The sequence below is a fragment of the Bemisia tabaci genome, chromosome 8, assembly GCF_918797505.1.
Source record: "Bemisia tabaci chromosome 8, PGI_BMITA_v3".
Taxonomy (NCBI): domain Eukaryota; kingdom Metazoa; phylum Arthropoda; class Insecta; order Hemiptera; family Aleyrodidae; genus Bemisia; species Bemisia tabaci.
In genome coordinates this window covers 43,626,238-43,642,246 of record NC_092800.1, presented here as the reverse complement: position 1 = coordinate 43,642,246, position 16,009 = coordinate 43,626,238, and the positions used below count along the sequence as shown (strand labels likewise).

General features: G+C 36.2%; 1 pseudogene; it reads left to right on the top strand.

Moving 5' to 3' along the window:
• Nucleotides 1–841: 841 nt before the first annotated feature.
• LOC109037917 (cytoplasmic FMR1-interacting protein-like) lies at nucleotides 842–14,192 on the top strand (annotated as a pseudogene).
• Nucleotides 14,193–16,009: the final 1,817 nt, after the last annotated feature.

Here is a 16,009-nt window from a genome sequence, read left to right as displayed (position 1 = left end):
CTGAGAAAATTAAGTGAAGGCCTGTGCCTTTGTGCCGAACTTTGATTGTTAAGTGCCAGGTTTTCAGCCTTTAAAGCTAAGAAAAGAGGCACTGTGGATAATGTGTATTTTTCAAAATTCTCAATTCATGTGTTGTCTCGTTAGTTAATGTATTTCAATGTATTTCTTAATGCAGACAGCTCTTTAGAGCCTATCTTAGAACTAGCTAGAACTATCGTAGAACTACGCCACGAGACATAAGTTTGTACAGAGAGAAAGCCTTAGGGAATCCAGTAAAGATTCTCTAAGCTGTAGAGCCAGAAACCTGTATAATAAATTGCCAGAATGCTTGCGAGATTTGATCAAAAATAATAACCCTACTATTCATCTTGTAAAAAAAATTAAAAGAATGTATGAAGGTGAACCCATACTATTCCTTGAAAGAACTTAGTGAAAAAGCAAATTGTAAACCAATTAGTCAGTAAGATCCGCTAAGAAATTGTAAAATGACGGGTATTTTTAGCCCACAAAAATTGTAGGCTCCATGTACAAAAAGTACAAATAAAATAAAAATTCAATCTTTATTCAAGCATTTCCTTAAATCTTTGTAAATTTCTCTTCGCTGTTTTTAACCTTCACTTTCCTTTGCCCAGGCAACTTGTTACAACTACACGAAAGAGGACAAATTTGCGCTAATTGGGGTTATTGCAATGATCAAAGGCCTGCAAGTTTTAATGTCTCGATGGAAACCTTCTTTACCGAAGCCATCAGTCACAATATTAATGCAGAACTCCAGGACTTTGTGCAAGTAATTCTCAGAAAAAGCCATTAAGAACAAGAGAGACCTAATCAGAAGGTACATTATCTTTTCCTTTCTTTCCTTTAAATTTCTTCAATTCCTTTCTTTCAAGTATTATTTTTTAGGGTGAAAAGTTTTTGAAAAGTCCGGTGAAACCTGAAAATGGCAAAGCATTCCATTGCAGAACTTCGAGATTCTTTCCGCAGGCCATAACATCTTGGCACAAAAAAACAAAAAAAAAAGTGATTTTTGTGATCTAAGTCTCTATACAGTAGATTTTGTTACATGCACCACAAAAATCTTTTAATCATCAAAATCTCTTGGCTCCAGTCAGTTTTTGTTTCTTTCTTGCATTTATTTTCTCGGTGGAATTTTGGCCGTTTTAAGCTAAACATTTCAATTTTTTCAAAGCACAAATGACAATTTTTATTTTAGAATGAATCATTCATAAGAAAATAATCGCCTCCTCTCCTCCTCCAAAAAATTTCTTGCGGTTCAATTTTAATGCATTTAGACAGGATTTTAGTTTTTAAATTTAACTATGATCAGGGCTTATTATGGAGGTTAACCTTGCCGAATGTATGTTCTTTTCATTTTTACATTGCAGCATTTTGATTTCTGTTCAAGAAACATGTGCCGATTGGCAGCGAGGGGTTGAACCATCAGCGGATGTGCTGAAAGGAAAGTAAGATCCTGATTGTGGCTTTGGTATCAAAGTGCCCCGAAGGAATGTCGGCATGTAACTCAATGGAGATGTTGCATGTGTGAGGAATTTGCGATTTGACTATTGATTCTTATGTAAAAGTTCGCGAGAAACACGATGGTGCCACTGGTTTTCTCTGAAATCAACTCCCAAGCTCAAAAAAAGCTCGCAAATTGAAGCCAAAATGGAGGGGATATCCCACGCTATCCTGAGAGTCCACGTCTACATCAATACAAACTCTCCATGCAAAGATAGGGAGCAAATACATTAACAGGGTTGCTGTGTTTTCAGTTTTAGAGTCCCCAAATGAAGTGGCAGCCCTGTCAATGTATTTGCTCCCCATCTTTGCATGGAGAGTTTGTTTTGATGTAGAGGTGCACTCTCAGGATAGCGTGGGATATCCCCTTCATTTTGGCCTCAAATTGAGAGATTTGTTTGAGCTTGGGAGTTGATTTCAGAGAAAATCAGTGGCACCATTGTGTTTCTCGCAAGCTTTTACATAAGAATCAACAGTCAAATCGCAAATTCCTCACGCATGCAACACCTCCATTATGTACCACTTAAATAAGATGAAAAAAATCTGAAGGTCATTTAATTTTAGCCCGTACTTAATTAACTCTATGAAATATAATAAGAATACTTCAATAAGTGACTCGAAAATCCATCTAAGTAAGGAATCTCTTAAAATTATTGTTAAACATTTGTTCAATCCTAGACTCTTGAAGGATTCTGTGTTAATGGTGTTTATTATTGTTTCATGATGTTCGGTGTGTGACTGTTCTAACCATGTTATACAATAAATGGAAATAGCTTCTCGCCGAAACACAAAAAAGTTTTAGAGGGAATGGATAAATTACAATGAAACCACTGAGGTTTTTTTTTTACGATATTTTAGTATTGATTGGTGCCTGATTTTTAATAGTGAGCTGCAAACTTCCTGTTTTCTTTTGTAAATTGTCAACTCTTTACTCAGACCGGTTGAAAAGCTCCATAAACATTTCCAGTTAATTATTGATTTAATTTATTTGTTCCCATTTTATGGAAGTATTAAAAATTGTATTCTTTTTCTCAGGCCCATCCTCAACCCAGCTTTACATGGTGCGCACAATGTTGGAGTCGTTAATCGCGGATAAGTCAGGTGGGAAAAAGACTTAAAGGAAAGATATCGATGGCCAGTATCAGATGCAAATAGACCAATTCCACAAAACCTCGTACTATTGGAATTATGTGCTTGGTTTTAGTGGTGAGAACATTTCTTTTAAAGTTTATTCAGGCCATTTTAAGCATACCAAACTCCATAAAAAAAAGACTTAAAATCCAGAAAACGGATTGAATGGAATGCAGCAGACAATTTTTCACTGATGAAAAAGGTTTCTTATAAACGTTCCACAGTTCCTCAAAAGAGTTTAATTGCCGAAAATGTGATACTTTTTGTTCCCTCAATGTGCGAATTGAATTTTTGTAAACCTTGAAGCTGGTCATTTTCCTAAAAGAAAAAAAGATGTGGTTGACTTTCTAGATCACTTTTCTGCATTCAGCGAAAACTTCAGTTTTCTCTGAGTTGAGCAGTTTTCAAAGCAAGACAGTGAATAATTGTTGGGAATTCAGGACCCAATATCTTTCAATTTTTTAGATTTCAGGGTCAAACCTATGCTGAAATATCCATATTTTCTTCCTCCGTGCATTTTTCAAATCTTAAGAAAAATTTGCTCGCGGAAAAGAAGGTCCCTAACTTAACCTCTGTTCGCACAGAGATTTTTCTTCTGCAGTTCTGATTTCTTTCTCTGAAACTATGAAAAGAATGACGTAGTCAGGTTTGAGGAATCCACGAATTAAAGGGAAGAAAACACAATCTAGCATGTATTATAAATCGATGGAGCAAGTCTGCAACCATGTTTCATGTTTGTGGTGTTTGAAAATCTCCCCTTCTATTTTACTCTTTTGAAGGAGAACAAATGGACAACATTTTTGAATTTTCTTTGCACTGAGAAGAAAAATCACGGCAGTTTTTAAGAATTGCCATTGAGTAGTTCTTAATTTAAAAAATTAAGTATGTCAGGAAGTCTGCAGCATCGCAAAACGAGATACGTGGTTGCAGACTTACACCGTTGAAATGTATTAAATTAAGACCAAAATGTCTTTATCCTACCTTATGAATTCCCTGTTTGTAAGCTTTAATTTATGTTTCAATGTCATTATCATCCTTGCACTCAACTCTTATCCGCCTCTGTTGTAGGTTTTGTCAGCCCTTGCCACATGCACCATATGTGTAGATTATTAGGTTACCAAGGCATCGCAATAGTGATGGAAGAGCTCCTCAAAATTGTCAAATTACTCATCCAAAGAAACCTCCTTCAGTTCACTAAGACTTCGATGGAAGCCATGCCCAAAACATGCAAGCTTCCATGATATGACTATTGATCTCCAGGTTTATTCAAGTTATCATCCTATTTTTTTTATCTGCTGATTGATTCTTCTTTTTTGAACTTGTTTTGTTCCCTATGCTGCCGTGCTGAGGAAAAACGCTGTGTGAACATTCGAGAGTTGCCAAATTTCCCTCGATAAATTGTTCATTTTTATGAAAGTTATGAATATTTTCCCTTGAAATTTTCAGGACCTTTCGGTGGAATTGCGAGCGGAATTATCTGATTAACTGGAAGGAAAATATTCATAAGTTTACCAGGAAATTCGAGTTTCATCAAAGGAAATACAGCAATGCCTGAAGGTTTATACGGCGTTCTTCCTTAGTGCGGCAGTATGGAGACAAAAGCAGAGAGTGGACCAGTAAATCTGCCATCAAAAGAAAAGACGTTGTAACTCAACTCTAGATTTTCACTTTTTTTTTCTGAGAAAATGTATTATTAAACAAACGCAAGTGCATACATATTCTTCAGATTTTCAGTACGGCTTTGGCTCATCATTGAAAATACAAATCGAAGAAATGACACATAGTGAGGATCAGTTTCCTCCAAATTGAACTTAATAGAAGGAAGAAGATAGCAAAATCTGAAGGTAGATGTAACATTTTTGCTTTGCTCGGCAAGAGAAAATCTGATGCGAAGAACTTAAGTCACGTTTTTTCTCCTCAAATTTCAGTCATTAAGTAATGGATGCACTTGCCAGTTTGGAAAGTAAATTCTTGAGCCTAATATGAATGTTCACCAGGAAATGAATCTAATGATTTTTTGTTTGCAATTGTTCGGAACATCAGTTTCTCTTTGTTTATTTAGTCATTGTAGTGTCGAATAGTGTCATCTGAGTGCAGAGACAAGAGACCCTCCACTGGCCTCCTAACGACAGGTGGAAGATTTTACTTTCGGGGATTCAACAGTTCCTTATGGACAATTATTAGGGAGCAACAGTCATCACCTCAATTTCGGCTGTTGACCTACCTACATGGTCGATGATGAGCTTCGGGTGACGTCATGAGCCAAACAAGTCTCGCAAACTTCGGCCATTTTCGACTTGTTTGCAAAACGAAACTGCCAACACGTTCTTAAACATCAACCATGTAGGTAAGTCAACAGTAGAATGCTGAAGTCCCGAAAGTAAAAGCTTCCACAATGGCCAAGATACTAGTGGAGGGTCTCTTGTCTCTGTCTGAGTGTCACGCATTCACTTTTTTACGAATATGTAGCAGAGCAGAGAATAAAGAGGAAAGAAAAGTAATCTTTCTTAACTACGGCATTCTTTTAAGTGTTTAAAATATTGTTTGTTCATTCCTGGGTCATTCCATGTAGAACCTACCAGCCATGCAACCGCCCGACTCGGATTTTGATGATAAATTTTTTTCTTGATCAGACCACCAAATAATGAACTTCTGCAAAATATTAGGTCTCAAATCGAAAAACTCACCGAGATATGAATTTTTGAAGTTTTAAGAATTTTCAAGAAAGAGACGTTTCAAACTTTCGAGAAAGAGAGGGTCATTTTTCCCAAAAAACTTCACGCCGGGCCTATTTTTTGTCGGATTGAAGTGAAAATTTGACACAATGTCAATGAAAGTATGTAGACTTGAGAATAAAATGCATAAAATGTTTGACTTCACTCATTGATGTGCTGCGGTTGATTGTTCGTTGTGATTTTGTCTGATTTTAGCGGCAAAACCTTCCCCCTTCAAATGCCCATAACTTTTGAGCTGCAAGTTATTTTTTGCTCCAATTTTTTTTAAAATGCTCCTAAGAGTATTAGAAAGACGCCTAAAGAACAATTCTGATGGCGTTTTGGGCTTTAGTATCTTTTTTTTTCACTTTTGTCCGAAAAAGGCCTAAAAAACTGAAACTAACACCAAAATTATTCCGATAATCGACCATTACCCTGAAAAGCCAACTCAAAAATCGCTCAATTTTTGCCTAAATGGTCCTTACTGTGTGCACAATATGTTTGAAAAATAAAAACAATGGTGTTTTGGGTTTCAATATCTTTAACTTCGTGTTTTTTTTTCCGAAAAAAGGCCAGCAAAACTGAAAAACACTGAAATTACACCAATTATCGGCCCTAACTTTGGAGTAGCAACTCAAAAATTGCTCACATTTTTACTGAATGGTTCTCACTGCATGTGAAACGAGTCTGTGGAATAAAAGTGATGGTATGTTGGGTTTCCATAACCCTTCTCCCAACATCTTTACTCAAGAGAGGCTCGCTTAACTGAACAAAGCGCTAGGAAAATCTCATTAACCGACCATTACATTGAAAAAGCAATTGATTGGGGGCCCAGATTTTTCACCAAAGGACTCTTGTTGTATGGGAAGCCCACTAACTTGAGGAGTGAATATAGCAATGGATTCACTCCTAAAGGGAGGGAAAAATATGTACAAAAATCATGTATTTAGATATTTTGCGATAAAAAAATAGAATGTTATCAATGAAGTAACTGTAAGGTTTGCCCTTGATTTACTCAATTCAGAACTTAGTTGCTTTTTCAACTCGAAGCATTAAATATACTTCAAAAACCTTTTTAATTTTCACGGAGGCGGACGGATACATAAATGAAATCTCAAAGTCGCTGCCTTCCTCTGATTTGGATAGAACAGGCCCAAAGAACCATGCCTATCATGCACACACGCAGCATACGAATTTGTTGAGATTTCTAGCATAACTTTAACTTACTCTGGGTTATAGTAATTATTGAGGGCAAACAAGATCATGATCTAAATCAGCAACAATCTAATTTTTAGATCTGAAAATTATAAAGTTTTTTGAAGTAAATTTAATACTTTGAGTTGAAAAAGCAACTAAGTTCTGAATTGAGTGAATCAAGGGCAAACCTTACAGTTACTTCATTGATAACATTCTATTTATTTATCGCAAAATATCTGAATACATGATTTTTGTACATATTTTTTCCCTCCCTTTAAGAGTGAAACCCTTGCTTGAGATGTTGAGGAAATAAATAGGTAACTCAATTTTTCAAAACTAATAATTACAATACTACAACTCTAGTCAGCATGAATAACCTTCCTCAATTTTTAACAATTTAATGTCCTGATAATTCCTATTAGCACTTTTTATCTTTTCCTCAGATTTTTAATTTCAGAATACATTTGTAAGTTATTAACCTCATACTGATGCCATCCAAGAGTCAGTAAATCACATTTAAATGTGAATAGGGACGCCCATCAGTTCAGGGATACCTGCAGTTTTATTTCCTTACTTTAAAGCCGATCGTAAAGATTGGAGTGAAGGGGAAAACTACTACAACCAAGAATACACTATATTCACTCCTCAAGTTAGTGGGCTTCCCATACAACAAGAGTCCTTTGGTGAAAAATCTGGGCCCCCAATCAATTGCTTTTTCAATGTAATGGTCGGTTAATGAGATTTTCCTAGCGCTTTGTTCAGTTAAGCGAGCCTCTCTTGAGAAAAAATGTTGGGAGAAGGGTTATGGAAACCCAACATACCATCACTTTTATTCCACAGACGCATTTCACATGCAGTGAGAACCATTCAGTAAAAATGTGAGCAATTTTTGAGTTGCTACTCCAAAGTTAGGGCCGATAATTGGTGTAATTTCAGTGTTTTTCAGTTTTGCTGGCCTTTTTTCGGAAAAAAACACGAAGTTAAAGATATTGAAACCCAAAACACCATTGTTTTTATTTTTCAAACATATTGTGCACACAGTAAGGACCATTTAGGCAAAAATTGAGCGATTTTTGAGTTGGCTTTTCAGGGTAATGGTCGATTATCGGAATAATTTTGGTGTTAGTTTCAGTTTTTTAGGCCTTTTTCGGACAAAAGTGAAAAAAAAAGATACTAAAGCCCAAAACGCCATCAGAATTGTTCTTTAGGCGTCTTTCTAATACTCTTAGGAGCATTTTAAAAAAAATTGGAGCAAAAAATAACTTGCAGCTCAAAAGTTATGGGCATTTGAAGGGGGAAGGTTTTGCCGCTAAAATCAGACAAATCACAACGAACAATCAACCGCAGCACATCAATGAGTGAAGTCAAACATTTTATGCATTTTATTCTCAAGTCTACATACTTTCATTGACATTGTGTCAAATTTTCACTTCAATCCGACGAAAAATAGGCCCGGGGTGAAGTTTTTTGGGAAAAATGACCCTCTCTTTCTCGAAAGTTTGAAACGTCTCTTTCTTGAAAATTCTTAAAACTTCAAAAATTCATATCTCAGTGAGTTTTTCGATTTGAGACCTAATATTTTGCAGAAGTTCATTATTTGGTGGTCTGATCAAGAAAAAAATTTATCATCAAAATCCGAGTCGGGCGGTTGCATGGCTGGTAGGTTCTATATGGAATGACCCTCCTTGAAAAATCCTTAACACTCCAAAATTGTACTCATTTAAATTCCTTGAAAAGTCATTGATCTTGGTTTTAATAAGCTATCATGAGCTATGGTCAGTTAATCAGGGTCATGTTATGGTGAGTGAAAAGTAATTAATGATCTCTCTTCTATTTTCCAGGGGTCCTAGGTTATTATCATGCTCAATTAAACAATATCATGCAATACCCAGATGCCAGGACGGAACTGTTTCACAACTTCTGTGAGTTTGGCAACACAATCCTATTTTGTCTGTTCATGGAGCAGGCACTCGTGCGAAACGTGCAATCTAGTCCATGCTGCCACATTCCAGAACATTTTGCCAAGGCCGTCTTGTAAAGGTAAAGATTCTCTCCATCTGGAGTTTGAAATGTCCGAAAATTCTTCAAAATATGAACCTTTCAACGGATAGTCCAAGATCCCTTCCAAAAAATTTCAAATTTTTAGAGGGGTCTTGAAAAGTTAAAGAATTTTGTCCAACTCTGTAAAGCAAGTGGATTTTGCAGGGGACTCGTGACATTTTTTCTTCCAGCAAAGAATTATATTTTTTTCAATTTCATGAGACTGCGTGAGAAGAAAAATTTTATCTCTGTTCTCAAAAGAAAGACAAAGTCTTAACCCAGGAAAAATGCGGCATGTTTTCCGTTTAAAATCTTTCGTAGATAACGATTCACACAATACAAAGTTCTGCCATCAAGTCCTGAATAAGATATTTATTTATTTATTTACAGTTCCTACGGGTCATAAAGGCCCATTTGCTAAACATTACAACGAAACAAAGAAACAAGAAGATGGCAATAAGGTTAAAAAAAAGAAATAGAAAAAAAACAATGGTACAATAATAAAGTAGGAAATAAAATTATAAAAATTTGATAAAAAGAGACATAGTTACAACTAACTAATTAATTAGGATCAGAAAGGAATTTCCTCCTTGAGGCAGTTTTAAAATTACAGATTCTAGAATTAAAGAGGTCAACTGGTACAGAGTTAACAACCTTACTCATTCTGGTGACCAGTGACCTATCAGAACTATTAGAATTAGTATTAAGTAATGTTCCTAGATCGCAATGACCTGGCTGGAACAGCTAAATTAAATTTACTAAGAAGTTCAGTTGAGTTTATGAAACCATGAAAGAGCTCAAATAGAAATAAGGAATCATTGTAACTAAATGTATTAACTAGCTCAAACATTTTGAGAGAGGAATAGAGAGGGGACAGGTCATGATCAAAGAGTGATTACAGGCTTTCTAGTCCTATAAGAAGTGAATCTGAGAAAACATCTTTGAATTCTTTCAATTTTAGCAAAGTTGCCTTTAGAGATAGGATGCCATATAGGAGACGCAAATGTTAAAATGGGTTTAACCAAAGAGTTACAAAGTATCAAGAGGGTTTGGACGTTCTTAAATTCTTTAGACTTACTGAAAACAAAGTATAGTTTCTTAAACGCTTTAGAGACTACATAATCTATATGATCGGCAAAGGAAAGTGTTGGATCAAACATCACACCGAGGTCTTTTATAACTTTGCACTGTAGGAGCTGATGATCTAACATTGTATATTGTTATCAAAAGAACGATCTCTTGAGAAGATCATAAAAAAAACACTTGGTTAAATTGAAAGCAAAGCCATTAGCTATACCCGAGGCAGCAACATTAATAATGTCCGATTGAAAAAGAAGAATATCATTACATGATTGAATCTTTAAATAAAGCTTTATATCATCAGCAAACCAAAGAGATTTTACGAAGCATACAACTAGGGCAAGATCGTTGAAGAATATTAGAAATAGATATTAGAATAGATATGAGCGAATATTTTAAATTAAATAAAATGGAAGTCTGATAATACAAATGACATCTTTTGTATTTTTGCAGTTTAACCAATGTTGATGTGAACACTTCAATCTTGTTCAGGAGTTGATTTCTAGACTTCTCGTTGTGTAATTTGTTTTCCTCGCTAATATCAAAGAGTAAACATGCTGCACAGTACTTAATCTCATAGCCTCTGTAAAGGCTAATTATCGTATTTCGCTCTTGTGTTGGGAAAAGTGATTTTTTAATGGCAATTCTCTAATAATTTGTTTTATTTTTCAGAGGGTGAGATACCAGAAGTTAAGTTGCAGAAGCTAGAAGCCAAATTTGATTCTCTTCATGTGGTCGAGCATGTAGAAGAACTTGGATCTGCCAAGGTGAGTAATTTATAAGTTAGCATCCTATCGAAAAGAAAAATGTATGCTACGGCTTACCTTTAGATACGACGAAAGTAACTATATAATGATTTCCATCATTCTGTGCGAAAATTGGACATCAAATGCATTTAGGCTGGTTCCAGTTTTAATTCGTCCCATTAACGGGATAATATCAATTGTATTAATCAAATGAGATCCTCAATATAATATATAGGGTGTCCAAAAAGTACTGCACTTTTTTTTTATTGGGCGAACGGTAGCAGATATCAAAATGCGGTTTGTGTAGAGTTAATGTTCTAGTAAATACCGTTAAAAGAAGACCAATCCGAGCTCTCTAAGTGAAAAAATGATTAATTTACAGTGTTTTGAAAATGATATGTCGAACTGACCCCTCCAGGATTTTTAGTTTATTGCATTCTTTGATTTTCGAGGGATGGTGTACCAACATTTTGTCCGTCTTGGGCAGACAATCACTAAGGAGTACTACAGCTCTGTACTGATGACACTACGTAAGCACATTGCCAAGAAGCGGCCAGAGATGAAGGAGACATAGCTCTTGCACCACGACAACGCCCGCCCCCACACGGCCCAGTGCACTAAAGAGTATGGATAAATACGAGATTATCTGTCTTCCGCACCCCCCTACAGCCCGACCTCGCACCCTGCGACTTTTGGTTGTTCCCTACGTTGAAGAAGGGCTTAAGAGGCAAGAGGTTTAACTCCGTCAACGAAATAAAAAGAGCTGTTGAAACTTTCTTGAACAACCTCAGGAAAGAAGATATCGAAAAAACATGTTTGCAGAAGTGGGAAGAACAGTTGCGGCGCTGTGTGGAAAGTAAAGGAAGGTACTTTTAAAAGGAAACTAGTTGTCCAGTCGTCCAGTGAATAAAAGTAAATGCTAGTAATCTTGGTAAGATTCTGTAAAATTAATTTAATAAAACCACTTAAATCTTTAATTCTTTGTTTTGTTTTTTTTTTTCAGAATAAAAATGCTAAAAATCCTGGAGGGGTCAGTCCGACATGTCATTTTCAAAACACTGTGACTCAGTTATTTTTTGACTTAGAGAGCTCGGATTGGTCTTGTTTTATTGGTATTCACCAGAACATTAACTCTACACAAACTGCATTTTGACATCTGCTACTGTTCGCTCGAAAAAAAAATAGCAGTACTTTTGGGACACCCTATGTAGGAGCAATTCAGTCTCATCAGATTGCTTTTCAAGCATGGTTCTGTATAATGTCAAGATCTTTTTCTCTTCGTTTCTCTGTGCTGTTTTTTCTTGTCTTTTGGTTTCGGTCAATAATTTCTGCTTTTTATCTTCTTCAAGCAAACTATGATTGCCAAAGAAGGAGACTTTTAGACCCGCGAGAGATTGTGCTGAGGTTTGTCGATATTGGAAATTGTCTTGTCTCGCCTTCGTGGGTTCCTAGATGATCCCATCTGGGTGAGAGTACCGCCCACTAACGGAGTCATGAATATCGATGAGCGCAAGGAATTTCTTAGGCTGTGGTCTGCTCTGCAGTTCGTTTATTCCATTCCTGTCGGAGAGATGGAATGCACTGTCCAGTGAGTACTCTCTCTTGATATTGAATTTATAACAGGTGGATGTCCAGCTAAATTCCTAACTACTCCCAACTCTTCTCCCCCCCCCCCTTAATGTTACTTATTGCGTCTCTACTTAACTTGGGCCCTTTTTCATTTCTTTTAAAGAAAAGTATAACACTGATTTTCTTTAAATTATGGTGCCGTACTGATCATGATGTGAAAAAACTTCATAGAAAATGTTGAACAGTTCTGTTCTTTTCAAAGCTCGAATCAGAGAGGCGTTGCTGTTGTGTTGCACTGCTTAAATGTGTCCAAATATGGACGTGTTGCAACTTTTTCATTCTTTGCTCCTTTTAATCTCATCAAGTTGTATGTCCTAGTATTTCTCTGCAATAAGAACTCCAAATAATCTAGTGCAAGTAGATGCGAGAAAGTCTTCAAGGACCTCCCTCAAAAAATGGGTGTTCTACCTCACTCATCGCTCTTGCAGGACGAGACCCCTTTCCAAAGAGTGTTTAATTCAAGTAGACAATATTTACAAACATATCAATGTGCTTAAATTTCTGGATGGTTTATTTTCTCTTTTATAATGAGTCTCTTGTGTCGTCTTCCAGGGAACTTTTCAGTGAAGGCCTCAACTGGGCTGTCTGCTCGATGATTGTTCTTCTAGGACAGCACCGCAGATTCGAAGCTCTTGACTTCTCTTACCATTATTAAGAGTCCAGAGGGTTGACAGGGAAGACGAAAACGTCAAAAGCATTGTAAGTCCATTTAATCATTTTTTAAAAAAAATTTTTGTCGCCCCCCCCCCCCCCCCCAAATCAGTTTTGAAGTAATGAGCAGTGGCTAAATACCAAAAATACATGTAGGTAAAAATGATGAGATCTTTCATTTCTTTTCATTATTTGCCTATTTAATAACCCATGTTTATTATTTTGATTTTTTTTTTCCTTTTTTCATAAATTATTCTCCTGTTTTTTCTAAGAGATTATTGAGTAAATACTAATCCTTTCATGTATGGGAAGTAACAAGTTGATTTCATAGGGTGTCTTTAGCTCTTGAAAACCAGGAATTGTCAGGAAATTCCATCAGGTCAGGAAAATCTGAAAATTTATCATGGAAAATCATGGAATTTTATGGTAGAAATCAGGAATTTGAAAAATCTTGAATGTTGAAATCTGAAAAAATATCTTTGGTGTTCACACAATTGATAAGAAGCTCATCAGTTTGGTTAGGAGCTCAATGCCCGGAGTTACGTTTTCGTCATTCGTAGTGAAATTAACCAATGCCAAAAATTTTTCATTTTCAGCTCCATGTGTGAAAATAGTCGACATGGAAAGTCAGAAAATTTTAGTCTGGGAAAACCTGCAAAAGTCAGGGAATTTTTTCCTGCTGAGGCTGTAGACACCCTGTTCAGGTCATAGGAATTTTCTTGAATTTTTTGAGTGAAAACAACCTACAAAAATCGAGTTCAAAGTCGCGTAGTTTGAGCTTCCATTCCGATGGAAATTGCTGAGAAAACTAAGATAAAACAGAAAAATATCTGTCCTGTTGCAGAGACATTTATGAGTGACTCCTTGTGACTCCTCTGCCGAGATTCATGGTCTGGACAGCATTGTTGCCAGATAGTGCTGAAATTTCAGTACATTTCTACATTTAACTAATTGTCGAACGTTCATATCTTTTCTCACAATCTAGCAACCTTGCTGAGCAGGCATTCCAATACACAACTGCATGCAGTAGAAACAATAAAAGATTCAGGATTTGTCCAAATAAAAGACAAATCTTGTCTAAGAAAGATTAATTGATCTGGAGTGAATACACCTAAAATCCCTAATTATCTAAAGCATCCATCTGTTTCCTGAGCTAGGTTTTCTGAGTGTTGTTAATTTCTTGTTTCAGAACCTCGAACGGATGGTGGACCAAATCCGCAGGTTTCAGGTGCTGAACAAATTCGCAACATTAAACAAGTACCTGAAAACAAGCAAACTCGATAGTGCCTCAGTCGAACATGTCCGCTGCTTCCCGCCACCGATTTACCCCTCCCTTGCAGCGCATGCACACTACTATCGACCGGAGAACCTGCAGTCTTTCACCGTGCATAACCTCTAAATTCCCATGCTGAAAGGAATTTGTGATTTATCGGATTAATGTAATCAGTAAAGTTTTGTCAATAATAATCTTGTATGGAAAGCTGAACTCTTCGGTGACTATATATTCTTCTGCTATAAAAATCATCATGCTGCAAAATGGAAGTACCTATCTTACCTATCTACACAGCAACATTTTGATGGTGTAAGTCCGCAATCACATATCTTGTTTGCGGTGTCTGAAAATCTCCACCTCTATGTTATTTTCTTACAGGAGAACAAATTGACACCATTCTTTGAAGTTTATGCAGAATTTTCTTTGCACAAAGAAGAAAAATCACGGCAGTTTTTAAGAATTGCTGTTGAGTAGTTTTCCAGTTAAAAAATAAAGTATGACAGGAAGTCCGCAACGTCGCAAACCGAGTTATGTGATTGCCAACTTATACGGTCGATTTGCAAAATGAGCGCTTGCTCTCAGTCAAAATTTTAAGTGTTTGCGCAGCTTTGCTTGTATTCTTCAACATTCTCTCCCAAATGTGGATAACAAAACATGTAAATAATGCGATTGATCATTGTCGTGGTTGTTCCTACTGCAAAATTTTAGTTAAAATTTAATTCCTTTCTTATCTGATGCTGCAATCACAAGCTGAATGTGGCTTGAATGTAGGAGTCATCAGTATGATGCCTGAATTTTGCGTGTGTCACGCTAAATTCAGCAACGAATCTAAGCGACCATCGGATAATGTCAGATTCGTCTGAACTACTGGAATAGATTCGATACACATCTGGATGGAAATAAGTCGAATTTGCGAAATTTCAGCTGTTGAGCAATGACAGTTGACTTCCATATTCAGCTGCCAAATTCAGCGTGTGATTCCGGCCTAACTCAATTTACTCACACTGATATGCCTGCCTCACATGATGAATTTAGCAGCTAAATATGGGTGTCAGCAGTTGACATTTTGTAAATTTGAGTTTTCTTAACAAAGATTTACATCGAATTCAGTCAAATAGTTCAGACGAACTGATTACTGCTGAGCTCGGATCTTCATTGGTACCCTAAATTTTGAGCCTTAAATGCAAAATTCAGGCATTCATGACTTCCTTATTCAGGAAATTAGGCAGGCATTATATACAGAGGGATATTTTGAGAGATCACTGCGGTAGCAGACCGAATGTTTCATTTTTGAAAATTTCAAAAGAAATTGTACATGCCCTTACTAACTTTGAAAATGAGGTCTGTCCCAGCAGATCAATTTGCTATCTAGAGAATTTATTAAATGGAATTGAAGACATAGTTAGTTAGTGCATTAAAAGATAGAACTTATGCTGTAGCATATTATGACTTATTCTCTTTTTCCTAGTTTGCACTTTTGAATTTTTAAAGTCATACATGACTTTCAGGATAAATTTGAACGATCATTGTCTACGGTTCATATGGACATGGAATGATATTCTTAGCTATTAGGAAACAAAACTGAGTGACAAAAGGCAAGATATGAGCAAGATTTTAGAAGGCTTTAATTGATGAGATTTTTTTTCATTTTACAACGCAATCAAATATTACTGTGAAGGCAATGGTGACACACTCTTGATAAGTGATGTGACAGAAACTGATCATTAGATAAACAATGTTGAGCATCACTAGAGGTTGACAAGTTTAACACACAACATTGAAGATTTAATTACACATATCATGATTGTGGGATCATCTTCAGTTCGCCAAAAATGCATTTTCTGTGAACACATTAGATACTTAGAAAAAAAATCATTGTATTTTCCTAGTGAAGACAGTGCTCTGCCTTCTACAGGCAAACCTTAAAATTACAGGACTGGGCCAATGTGGCGCCTAAAAAAGTTGACATACCAAAATTGAATGCGCCAAAATGCCTGTTTAAAAAGTTAATTAGGATCCTAAAAAATTGG